Source organism: Pristiophorus japonicus, chromosome 11 (genome assembly GCF_044704955.1).
Source record: "Pristiophorus japonicus isolate sPriJap1 chromosome 11, sPriJap1.hap1, whole genome shotgun sequence".
NCBI lineage: Eukaryota > Metazoa > Chordata > Chondrichthyes > Pristiophoridae > Pristiophorus > Pristiophorus japonicus.
Window position 1 is genome coordinate 134,978,587 of NC_091987.1, and position 13,227 is coordinate 134,991,813.

At 47.3% G+C, this 13,227-nt stretch overlaps 1 protein-coding gene and 1 long non-coding RNA gene across 2 annotated transcripts in view; one reads left to right on the plus strand and one right to left on the minus strand.

The window, feature by feature from the left end:
• LOC139276311 (uncharacterized) overlaps positions 1 to 13,227 on the plus strand; it is an 84,194-nt gene that overhangs the window by 43,360 nt on the left and 27,607 nt on the right. The window lies entirely within an intron of this gene.
• The window catches only part of LOC139276310 (ecto-NOX disulfide-thiol exchanger 1-like), a 493,766-nt gene that overhangs the window by 42,476 nt on the left and 438,063 nt on the right, over positions 1 to 13,227 (minus strand). The gene's annotated exons all lie outside the window — the stretch shown is intronic.

The window sequence follows — 13,227 nt, forward strand, 5'->3', positions numbered from 1 at the left end:
AGATCCTTCATGAGGCTGTAAATTTTCGGACCACAAACGGTGAGGAGAACGACCCTGCGCTTAACTGCGTAGGCCTCTGCCTCCATGCCATTGGCCACAAAATACTGATCCAGGTGGTCGACAAAATCCATCCAATCCTCGGCCTCCATGAATCTCTCCAGGATTCCAACCGTGCCCATTGTGCATGCGAAGGTTCTTAAATTACCTCGTTACCAATTGCAATGATTCAAGAGTCTGGTTACTGAAAACTCACACAGGTGCAAGCTAATCCATCTTTATTCCAGCCCGAGAGTGCTGGTGTGACAGACACCCAGCTTATATACAGGTGACCAAGCACACATGCCACATGCGTACAGCCTGATGACCTCCGACCGCGGCGCCCTCTGGTGTCTGGTGACACCCAAGCATTAATCCATAACAGGCCCTGGGAAACAAATTGAACATGTTTAATAATATGAGCTGGAAGTTCAACTAAAAAGCAAATGGAAAAGAGGATCGATCGTAGACATTTGTGGCAGTAATGGGAAAAGCTTTTCAGTTTATGAAGAGTCAGAGAAGTGTCACTGTACTGGGCCATTGAAAAGCGTTCAAGGACAGGTTACAAAGGACTCACTGAGTATGGAAGAAATATTAAATTAGTACTTTGCATCAGTCTTCACGCCTGTAGATGGTGCTTGACTATTAGAATTATTAATGTTACTAATAAAACTAGTAAAATTAACATAGATGAACATATTCTTTGAGTAAGAATTAAGAACTTGAAAATAAATTGAGCAGCCGGGCCGGATGATAGCCACCCGAGGGTCCTCCGGGATATGGGCTGTGTGTTGTGTGAGCCCCTAGCCTGTATTTTGAACATCTCACTGCACTCTGGATTGGTTCTCATAGACTGGAAGGAGGCTAATGTAGTCCCTATAATTAAAAAGGTGACAAGATGGACCCATTATTTTAACATCAGTAATAGGCAAGATGCTTGAGGGAGTCATTAGGGTGCAATATATGAATGCTTGGATAGAGAAAGGCATATTAGGGACACCCAACACAACTTCATAAAAAGGAGATAATGCCTTACAAATCTAATTTTTTGAACAAATTACAAAGTTGGTGGATGAGGAAAGCCCAGTAGACCAAAAGCTTTGATAAGGTACTGCACAAGGGGGTTCGGTAAGATGGGAGCTTCTGGTATTAGTGATAATATATTGAGCTGGATTGAGAACTGGATGGTAGGACGCAAGCATAATTAGTTATAGATGGATTTGGACCTGTTTGGAGATGGGTCACCATAGGGATCAGTGTTGGGACCGTTGCTCTTCACTATTTTTATGAATGATCTGGATGTCGGTGTTGAGGGCATGATCTGCAGATGATATTAAGATCTGTGCGAGTGTTGGCTGATCTTATTGGGGGGAAATTCAGACAAAGCCTCCGACCCAAAAAACATTACAAAAATACCTGGTGGTTCCGGAGGAATGTAGGATTCCGGTTGGAGGCTGTGTAGCGTACGGGAACATGGTGAGCCTGGATCACCAATCATTATGTAGTATTATCATTGATAATAATAATGGGAGCTCATACAAACAGAGTTCCCATTGTCAATAGAAAACCCCCCTAAAACAAGAAACACAACACAATAAATAAAAAAACACCTCACTTATTTAAAAATTTATTGAAATTTTAATGTTTTAGAAAAACAATTTTTTTAAATCTTTTAAAATGTGTTTTAATAGGATTTAAAAATAAATTTACCTTCATGGACAGGGATTTTAATATAAAAATGAATGATTAAATTTAACTTTTCTATGTGTTAAAACTCTTACGCTTGATAGAGGTAGGCTATGCACCTGCTTTTATCAAGCGTAAGAGTTTGAAGGACATGAGTTGGGCAAATAGCCCAATCTCTGCCACGCGGATGTCCTTCATGCGGGGATGTGCTGGATTTGTCAAAAGAAATTTTGACAGAACGCAAAAGCCAGTTCTCGGCACATGCGCATTGCGCGCTGAGAACCGACATTTGCGAGGCCTCTTTGGGTCCATGCACATCGTACACACCCAGCGAGGCCACAATTTTCAGCTCAATATGTTGGGAGATTGGGCTCATGACTGGAAAATATAACTTGGATAAGCGCGGTGTTATGCATGTGGGCAGGGCAAATGTTCAACATTCATACATCCTTCAGGGAAAAGCATTAAAGATGGTGGAAATAGATATTTGGGCATTCTCGTGCATCTCTAAAGTTACATGAGCAATGTCGTGAAGCGATAGCTAGAGCAAAAAGGATGTTGGGGTGTATCCCTAGGACAATTGAGTACAACATGAGGCAGACTATTTTGTCCTTGTATAAGACCTTGGTCAGGCCGCAATTGGAAAACTGTGTCCAATTTTGGGCTCCTCACATGGTGGGTGATATTGAGGCTTTGGAAAGGGTGCAGAGGAGAGTCACTAGACTAATTCTCATTTTAAAGCATCTTGGTTATCAAGTTAGGCTAAAAGAGTTGGGACTCTACACTTTAGAGAAGTGTAGATTTACAGATGATCTAATTCAGGTTTATAAGATAATGAAGGGAATAGATTGTGTTCCAGTTGACAGTTTGTTTCAATTAAATACGTTAGGGAGGACTAAGGGTCACAAATTTAAGTTGTATAAGATCCAGGTTCGATGTCAGGAGGTGGTTCTTTTCCCAGGGAATAGTGGACCTCTGGAACAGGCTGCCATCTCGCGCGGTGGATGCTGAATTTCTTCAACGAGAGCAGGATTTGTTTCTGGCTGGGGCGGAGATCACCTCTTACAGAAGGTAGGTACTGCAGGGAATTCAGGGCCAGAATGGTCTCCTGGACTAGTTTCCATCGCCTAGATGAGGCAGAGAAGAATTTCCCAGATTTTTTCCCCCCAAATTGGCCTGGGTTTTTTGTTGCCTCTCCCAGGAGATCACATGGTTTTGGGGGGTGGTGGGGGGGGGGATGTTGGGGAATGTATATTGTGGGACACAAGATATTCCAAGTGTGGGACAGGCTCGATGGACAGAGGGTCTTTACCTGTTCGTCACTGTTTGTAGGTCCGTATGTCAGCACGTCACTGAGGTTGCACATGGGTAAAACCTAAAGGTTTTGTATGTATCTGTGGAGTATAAAAAAGCCAGGAAGTTATGCTGAACCTGTATAAAACACTAGTTTGACCCCAGCTGGAGTATTGTGTCCAGTTCTGGGCATCGCACTTGAGGAAGGACATGAAGGTTTTGGAGAGGCTGCAGAAGAGATTTACTAGAATGGTTCCAGGGATGAGAGATTCAGCATCATCATAGGCAGTCCTTCGGAATTGAGGAAGACTTGCTTCCACTCTAAAAATGAGTCCTTTGGTTCTCATATTGGACTGTACCGCCACCTCAGTCCTTGTCACAGGTGGGACAGATAGTCGTTGAGGGAAAGTGGGGGGGGGCGGGGGTGGTACTGATTTGCCGCACGTTCTTTCCGCTGCCTGCGCTTGATTTCTGCATGCTCTCGACGACAAGACTCGAGGGGCTCAGCGTCCTCCCGGATGCACTTCCTCCACTTAGGGCGGTCTTTGGCTAGGGACTCCCAGGTGTCAGTGGGGATGTTGCACTTTATCAGGGAGGCTTTGAGGGTGTCCTTGTAAAGTTTCCTCTGCCCACCTTTGGCTCGTGTGCCGTGAAGGACTTCTGAGTAGAGCGCTTGCTTTGGGAGTCCTGTGTCTGACATGCGAACAATATGGCCTGCCCAGCGGAACTGATCAAGTGTGGTCAGTGAGGATGCCAACGTTGGTGCATCTGTCCTCCCAGGGAATTTTCAGGATCTTGCGGAGACATCGTTGGTGGTATTTCTCCAGCGACTTGAGGTGTCTGCTGCACATGATCCATGATGTCTCTGAGCCATACAGGCCCTGTAGACCATGAGCTTGGTGGCAGATTTGAGGGCCTGGTCTTCGAACATTCTTTTCCTCAGGTGGCCGAAGGCCGCACTGGCGCACTGGAGGCAGTGTTGAGTCTCGTCGTCAATGTCTGCTCTTGTTGATAAGAGGCTCCCGAGGTATGGGAAATGGTCCACGTTGTCCAGGCCGCGCCGTGAATCTTGATGACTGGGGGCAGTGCTGTGCGGCGGGGACAGGTTGGTGGAGGAGCTTTGTCTTACGGATGTTTAGCGTAATGCCCATGTTTTCGTATGCCTCAGTAAATAAGTCGACTATATCCTGGAGTTCAGCCTCTGTATATGCGCAGACGCAGGCATCGTCCCCATACTGTAGTCGATGACAGAGGTTGTGGTGGTCTTGGACCTGGCCTGGAGATGATGCCCATGTTCTATGATGGTTCAATAGTTTAGTTCCATTCTAGCGGGGAGCTTGTTGACTGTGAGGTGGAGCATGGCAGCGAGGAAGATTGAGAAGAGGGTTGGGGCAATGACGCAGCCTGCTTGACCCCAGTCCGAATGCGGATTGGGTCTGTAATGGATCCGTTGGTAAGGATCACGGCCTGCATGTTGTCGTGGAGCAGGCGGAGGATGGTGCCAAACTTTTGGGGGCATTCAAAATGGAGGAGGACGTTCAATAGACCCTCGCGGTTGACAGTGTCAAAGGTCTTTGTAAGGTCAAAGAAGGCCATGTGTAAGGTCAAAGAAGGCCATGTATAAGGGCTGGTGCTGCTCACTGCATTTTTCCTGCAACTGTCGCGCTGTAAAAATCATGTCCGTTCTGCCCCGTAGGGGACGGAATCCGCAGTGACTCTGGGAGGAGCTCCTCAGCCACAGGGAGAAGATGGTTAAGGAGGACTCTAGCGACGACTTTCCCATTGGCTGATAACAGGGAGATTCCTCTGCTGCAGTCGGACCTGTCCCCTTTTTTCAAGATGGTCATGATCACTGCATCTCTAAGATCTCCCAGCATGCTCTCCTCCCTCCAGATGAGAGAGATGAAGTCATGTATTCGCTCCAACAGTGCCTCTCCGCCATACTTCAGTGCCTCAGCGGGGATTCCATCCGTTCCTGTTGCCTTGTTGTTCTTAAGATGTCTTATGGCTTTTCCTACCTCGTGCAGTGTTGGGGTTTTACTGAGGTGGTGGCGGGTAGCATGCTGCGGGATGGAGTCGAGAACACTTGAGTCAAAGGCAGAGTCTCGATTGAGGAGATCTTCCAAGTGCTCCTTCCAGCGGGCCCTGACTGCCTCGGTGTCCTTGATGAGTGTTTCCCCGTTCTTGGCCAGGAGTGGGTTGGGGCCTTGGGTGTTTGGACCGTAGGTGGCCTTGACTGCGATGAAGAATCCTCACACATCATGGCTGTCAGCTAGCTGCTGTATCTCCTGTGCTTTCTCCATCCACCATCTGTTCTTTAGGTCCTGAGTTTTTTTTTGGACCTCGGCCTTATGCCGTCTGTAATGCTGCCTTGCTGCTCCCAAGTTGGGTTGTGGTTTAAGGCTCAGAAATGATCTATTAATTCTTGGATCTCCTGGCCATTCTCATCAAACCAGTCCTGGTGTTCCCTGGTTGAGTGACCGAGCGTCTCTTCGCAGGCATTGGTTATGGAGGCCTGGAGGGCTGACCAAGCACTGTGGGCATTCTGCGCCTCGAGGTCATCAAAGCATGCCAGGTTAGTTGTGAGACGCTGACTGTATAAGGCTCTCTGAGCTGGGTCTTTGAATGCCTCGGCATTGATTTTTTTTGCTGCACTGCTTCTGCCCTCGCTGCTTTGGGACTATGTTGATGTCAATGATGGATCGGATTAGGCGGTGGTCTGTCCAGCAGTTGTCAGCTCCTGTCATGGCGTGGGTGATGCGCACATCCTTGCGATCCCTGGCTCGGACGAAGACATAGTCGAGCAGGTGCCAGTGTTTGGAGCGAGGATGTTGCCATGATGCCTCGTACTTGACCAACACTTTCATTCACCAGAAGGACATGTTCTAGACATATTGTCAGGAGTAGGGTACTGCTGGAGTTGGTTTTCCCTTGACCCTCTCTGCCGATCACGCCTTCCCAGAGGGCTGTGTCCTTGCCGACCCTGGTGTTGAAGTCACCGAGGAGAATCAATTTGTCGCCCGCAGGGACATGGCACAGGGATTTTGCGAGGCTGGAGTAAAAACACTCTTTGGTCTCATCTATCGCATCGAGTGTTGGGGCGTACGCACTGATGACTGTGGCGCATTGATTCCAGGATAGGTGAGTCGGAGAATCATGAGGCGTTCATTAACTCCGCAGGGGGAGTCTTTGAGGCGGTTGACCAGCTCGTTTTTGATGGCGAAACAGACTCCATGGAGGCGCCGTTCTTCCTCTGGTTTCCCTTTCCAGAAGAAGGTGTAACCTCCACCTTGTTCCTTGAGCTGGCCTTCCCCTGCCCGCTGGGTCTCGCTTAGGGTTGCAATGTTGACATCAAAGCGTCTGAGTTCCCAGGTAACCATGGAGGTACGGCGTTCCAGCCTGTCGCTGTTGGAGTTGTCCATGAGTGTACTGACATTTCAGGTTCTGAACTTCATGTCAAAGGAGTGGAAGATGCCTGTGCATCAGTTCTTTTAACGTGGGGTGGTCGTTGCACACTGGCTACCAAACGGGCTTAGTTTAGTGGATAAACTGGAGAAGCTGGGGTTGTTCTCCTTAGAGCAGAGAAGGTTAAGGGGAGATTTGATAGGGGTGTTTAAAATCATGAAGGGTTAAGATAAAGTAAATAAAGAGAAACCGTTTCCAATGTTTGAAGGGTCGATAACCAGAGGGCACAGATTTAAAGTGATTGGTAAATGAATCAAAGGCGACACGAGGAAAATCTTTTTTACGCAACGAGTGGTTAGGATTTGGAATGCACTACTTGATAGGGTGATGGATACAGAGTCAATAGTAGCCTTCAGTAGGGAATTGGATAAACACTTGAAGGAGAAAGAATTGCAGGGATATGGGGAGAAAAACCAGGGGAGTGGGACTAACTGGATTGCTCTTTGAAAGAGCCGGCGCAGACTCGATGGGCCGAATGGCCTCCTTCTGTGCTGAACTATCCGATGATTCTATGATGGGATTCCATTCAGAAAATAGACATTTTCTCAGGAAATGAAAAGTCCCAGGAATAAGATTAAAATCTACATCTATCGGGCACGTTTTACACAAACTAAAGCAAGTGAACTACATCACGGCTCCCAGTCTAACCAACAGATTTTGTTTCAATTTCAAGCACAGCTTTAAACATTAAAATTTTACTTAGTTGTAACCATGAAGAGAGAATGGAAGAAACTATTACATACAAGGTTTTGAAAAAAAGGAATATAAATGATAGCCGACAAATTGTTAGTATCAAAACCTTGTATGTAATAGTATGTAACACAGGTGGCAAATATCCTACCATTGGTCAGTAATGATGGCAACTGGTCACGTTTCCCACAGACAACAACTTGTATTTATATAGCACCTTTAACATAGTAAAACGTCCCAAGTCACACCGAAACAACTAAAGGTTGTCCATGAAATGTCTCTTGCAGGACATCAAGGGGTAAGAGTAAAAGGACTTTCAGGAGCAATACTGCCATGTCGTTAACTGACTTAACCTGGAAGATGGAGACACTGATGAACATGACACACTGACTTGCAGGCCCATTGCCAGAAACAACACGAAGTACAGGGTCACCAAAATCCCAGCCGCCTGTCACCCTGAGGTCATCCAGCACACTTAGTCCTTCCACAGGGAGTCACTTAGAGAAACAGCCTGTGAGCTGTCAGACATCACACACGACCCACCAGTATTAGGAGCACAGAGATGTAATCTATGTGCTCCCCCAATTCTGCTCTCCTGCACATCCCAGATTTCCTTCGCTCCATTATTGGCGGCCGTGCCTTCAGCTGCCTAGGCTCTAAGCTCTGGAATTCCCTCCTTAAACCTCTCTGCCTCTCTCTCCTCCTTTTTAAGATGCCCCTTAAAAACTACCTCTTTGACTCAGACCTGCCCGAATATCTCATGTGACTCCGTGTCAGATGTTTGTTCGATAACGCTCCTGTGAAGCGCCTGGGGATGTTTTACTATGTTAAAGGCACTATATAAATGCAAGTTGTTATTGTTGTTATTGTTGATACTCTATCTCACCAAATGCTATCTGCACTGTCAGGTTTCTGGGCCTTTCTGCCATTCATATTTCAGCTTCTCTATTTTAGGCAAGTTGTAGCCCCCTATAGTATTGAGTGTTTTCATTGGCCTGGATCCCTAGATACGTTTTGACAAGATAATGGACAGAAAACCTGTCTTTTGAATTGTTTTAGCTACTGGATCTGTCCTGTGCCTCAGTAGGATTCTCAGCCTCTTCGAAAGTGACAGCAGTAACACAGCAGACCTTGGTAAAGGCTTTAACTGTGAGACAAAGTCACTGAACAATAGATCGACAAGAATAAACAATTATATTGGTTGCTGGACTGTCCTAGCTCTTTAAATATGGAAAATAATATATGGTTTGTAATAACAACTGAAATCATAGTTTAGCGTAGTTATTTTCTGCTGATAGCTCCTGTAGTTGACAAGACTAAGTGATCTCTGTGAAAGTCGCTGACCAGCGATCGGCCTGATTTCAACATCCAGACTCAATAAATACTCTCCCCGACCCCCTTTGTGGATTTGAATATTGATCATCCAAATTCAAAAAGGGACAGCCAGTCATTCACATAACAGAATAAATGACACAATATATTTCTGACTGAATCGTGTGATTTATTAGGGGGAAGCTAGATAAGCCAATGAGGGTGAAGGGAACAGAGTGTTCTGCTGATAGAAAGACTTACATTTCTATAGCGCCTTTCACGACCACCAGACATCTCAAAACGCTTTATAGCCAATGAAGTACTTTTGGAGTCCGGAGTGTAGTCACTGTTGTATTGTGGAAAACACTGCAGCCAATTTGCGCACAGTAAGCTCCCACAAACAGCAGTGTGATAACAACCAGATAATCTGCTTTTGAATGATAGTAAATATTGTCCAGAACATCAGAGATAACCCCCCTGCTCTTCTTCAAAATAGTGCCATGGGATCTTTTATGTCCACCTGAGAGAGCAGGTAGATCTTCAGTTTAACATCTCATCTGAAAGAAGGCACCTCCAACAGTGCAGTACTCCCTCAGTACTGGTACTGGAGTGTCGGCCTAGGTTTGTGTGCTGAACTCCCTGGAGTGGGACTTGAACCCACAGACCTCTGACTCAGAGGCAAGAGAGCTGCCCCCTGAGCCGCAGCTGATACTTAGAGTTAGATAAGGAAGGACGGGAGGACATTCGAGTGGAGCATAAATGCCGGCATCACTGGTTGGGCCGAATGGCCTGTTTCTGTGCCGTATATCCTATGTAATGTGTGGCTCCTCACTCAAGTCACGGCCTCAGAGACAAGTGAACAGCAGTCCTTGCATCTTCTGCATTGAGTTAATTTGCGGCCATGACTCTGAATGCAGCTGGCTTTAAACACCTTCTGTACTGTGACTGAACCAAAGGAGTTCTCGCAAGACACCTCCGGCAATGCAGCACTCCTTCAGTGCTGAGGTACTCACTGTGCTCAAGACTTAGAGTGGCGCTTGAATCCGCAACCTTCTGAGGAGGAGCTAAGAGTATTAGTAGCGAAGCCACACGGACAGTAAGTGCTGAGTTTGTACCTTTCAATATCAATAAGGCAGGTGGTATGTTGACCCTGTGTCAGTGTGTGAGATGCTGTTTCACTCAATTTGCCCCATGACAGTGATGGGTGAATGGCTGTACAGCAGCTCTGAGACAACCTTTCAACAACACCGTGGCACATTTACCAGTACATGGTAAAGGATACAATTGATGTGTTTTTATATACACTTAAAAGTTAAAGATAGTACAAGTGCAAGAGACATCTCCTTACTGTGGGTTGCTGCTGGCAATTATACTGATGTTAGAGATAGAAAGACCCTTTAAGCTTTATAAAGTACTGATGCTGAACGTTCAGACTGGGAATGCGTACACAAACCTCGATTTAAAAAATACAAGTAAATGGAACTGTTTCCCAAAGTAAATGGATCTTGAAATATCGGGTAGATTTTACAATTTGGTGCACCCAGTGCAGAGTCTGCACAAGGGAGCACATTGTGAGTCTGCACACAGGGGTCAGTCCATTTGGACACAGGGGTCACAGGGGTCGGCCCATCTGCACGCAGGGGTCACAGGGGTCTGTCTGTCTGGACGCAAGAGTCGACCCGTCTGGAGACAGAGATCATCCCTTCTGCTTCTTTGGCTGAATCATTATCCGTCACTCAAATTGCACGCCACACCTGAATTCCCGACTTACATTCCATCTCGCAAAGCTCTATGCCGGGGGTGTCCAATCTTAACATTGATCCCGTAATTCAACCAGATAATGTTTTTTATATACAGTAATTCCCACATTACAGCAGTGACTACATTTCAAAAGTACTTCATTGGCTGTAAAGAGCTTTGAGACGTTCCGAGGACGTGAAAGGTGCTGTCGAAATGCAAGTTCTGACTTTAGTAACTGAGACTGTAAATTTGTGAAAGGGAAGGAATTACTAAGAACATGCAATGGAAATAAACTTGTGGAGAGATGTAAACCGGGAGCTGATTGGCTAACATCCATTTCACACAATCACACGCAGTCAGAATGACTGGCACTGCCCAGCACGCAGGCTTCACTCAGCTCGGGATTTTCAGCTTCAACACTCCTACTGCATGTTGAGACACAGATCCAGAAATTCCTAATCTTCTGCCTGAGATTTTCCACCGAGCCAAAGCAATGGATGGAAAATCACGGGCAGGGGCTGTGCAATTTCTGCGTGCACAAAGCGTGTAGGATGGAAACCGCTGGCTGATAGTTTATGGATCTATGGTAAGGACTGGGTATTCCTTCTCACTGTTTGATATCGGAAACTGCTCTTATCTGCACCGTGTTGATCGATGTCAAGCTTATGTGCTTTAATATAACGGACCGTGACCTCCTGACTCCCAGTATCATCAGAAAGCCACGCAGCATCTCCCTGTCAATGTCCAGCCCGCCCAACATGGCTCTGACTGACTGTCTTATCGCTAAGCTCTGCTGTAAGATGATCTTAACAAGGGCATCGTTGCTGCATTGTGTCAAATTTGCTTTACTGATGCTTGCTCTTGTTTTTTTGTTTTATTACAACATTTTTAGAGCTTTAAAAATTGTGACTGTCTACGGAACGCAAATCCAAGGCAAAGAGAAATGGCCTCCAATGCCTCAAAGAGGTGGTAATGGGTCAGTAAGCACCAACCACTCAGTCGGGGCGGAGGTGCCAACATTGGAGAAATTGCTTTCCTTTATCTTTGTGGCGGTACACACTGTCACCCCGCCCGTGTTCTCGCCCTGTTGGGCACACGACAACCCCTTACCGACCGGCGGCGGCCCCCTTTCCACTCCATTGGGAAATTTCCCCTGTGAGAGCGGATCGGCCGCTGCTTGGTGCCCCCAACAGCTTTCTCCAGCAGGAAGCTGCTTGTGGCAGGGCAGCGCGTCCGCTCTTAAAGGCGAGGGTGCACTGCCACGGCCGACTCCGAAGTCGGTCCAACAATGGCAGCCACTGGGCGGCCAGGCCACCAACAGGCAGCCCGACACCCCTCCGAGGGATACCGGGTCACTTGCCCAACTGAAACCCTCCCTGGTGGCCCAGTGGGCCCAACTAAATTATGTACAGAGCTCACTGCACCCCTCCCCTTTAACTGAAGAGGAGAGACAGTGTGACGTGTCAGCAATACGCAGCACGTTGGCGTCATGCTGACATCATAAGCGTCGCAGTGCTGACCGCCCGCCAAACGCCCCGCTCCCACCTGACGCCCCGCTCCCAAACGACTTCCGCGCCTCAGCCGCCCCAAACACCACCTGGAGAAAAAAAAACTTAAGACCTCAATTTCGCTCGGCTCTCCGCCCCATGGATTGCGGTGGAGAAAAATCATTTGCATCTGTAGGTGCGCCCCATTTCAGCCAGGGGGCAATTTCGGCCCCTTGATCTCCAGAACTAGCCGCTCTTCTAGCCAAGCTGTTCCAGTACAGCTACAACACTGGCATCTATCTGACAAAGTTAAAAATTGCCCAGGTATGTCCTGTCCACAAAAAGCAGGACAAATCCATCCAGCCAATTACTGACCCATCAGTCTACTCTCAATCATCAGCAAACTGATGGAAGGTGTCGTCGACAGTATAATTAAGCGGCACACACTCAGCAACAATCTGCTCAGCATTGCTTCGTTTGGGTTCTGCCAGGACCACTCAGCTCCAGACTGAGTGTGGTATCAAGGAGCCCCAGTAAAATTGAAGTCCGTGGGAATCAGGGGAAAACTCTCCACTGGCTGGAGTCATACCGAGCACAAAGGAAGATAGTTGTGGTTATTGGAGGCCAATCATCTCAGCCCCAGGACGTCGCTGCAGGAGTTCCTGAGGGTAGTATCCAAGGCCCAATCAGCTTCAGCTGCTTCATCAATGACCACCTCTCCTTCAGAAGGTCAGAAATGGGGATGTTCGCTGATGACTGCACAGTGTTCAGTGCCACTATTAACTCCTCGGATAATGAAGCAGTCCATGCCCGCATGCAGCAAGACCTGGACAACATTCAGGCTTGGGCTGATAGGCGGCAAGTAACATTCGCACCACACAAGTGCCAGGCAATGACCATCTCCAACAAGCAAGAGTCTAACCATCTCCCCATGACATTCAACAGCATTCCATCGCCGAATCACCCACCATCAACATCCTGGGGACAATGTTTCCATTCATTTTTATTTTAGGTATGTAGTCTCTTTAACTGGCTGCACGTCCCATTCAAATTTTTGCACATGCGCATTTCCTTCTACATAACAGCCGATGAGCGGCCTGCGGGGGACCAGCAGACTGGCTGTGTGGCCACGCGGCTTAACGGGAACATTGCCTGGGGGTCACCATTGACCAGAAACTTAACATGACCAGCCACATAAACACTGTGGCTACATGGGCAGGTCAGAGACTGGGTATTCTGTGGTGTCTCACCTCCTGACTCCCCAAAGTCTTTCCACCATCAGCAAGGCACAAGCCAAAAATGTGATGGAATACTCTCCACTTGCTTGGATGAGTGCCGCTCCAACAACACTCAAGAAGCTCGACACCATCTTGGACTAAGCAGCCCGCTTGATTGACACCCCATGCACCATCTTAAACATTCACTTCCTCCACCACTGGTGCACTGTGGCTGCAATGTGTACCATCTATAAGATGCACTGCAGGAACTCGCCAAGGCTTCTTCAACAATACCTCCCAAC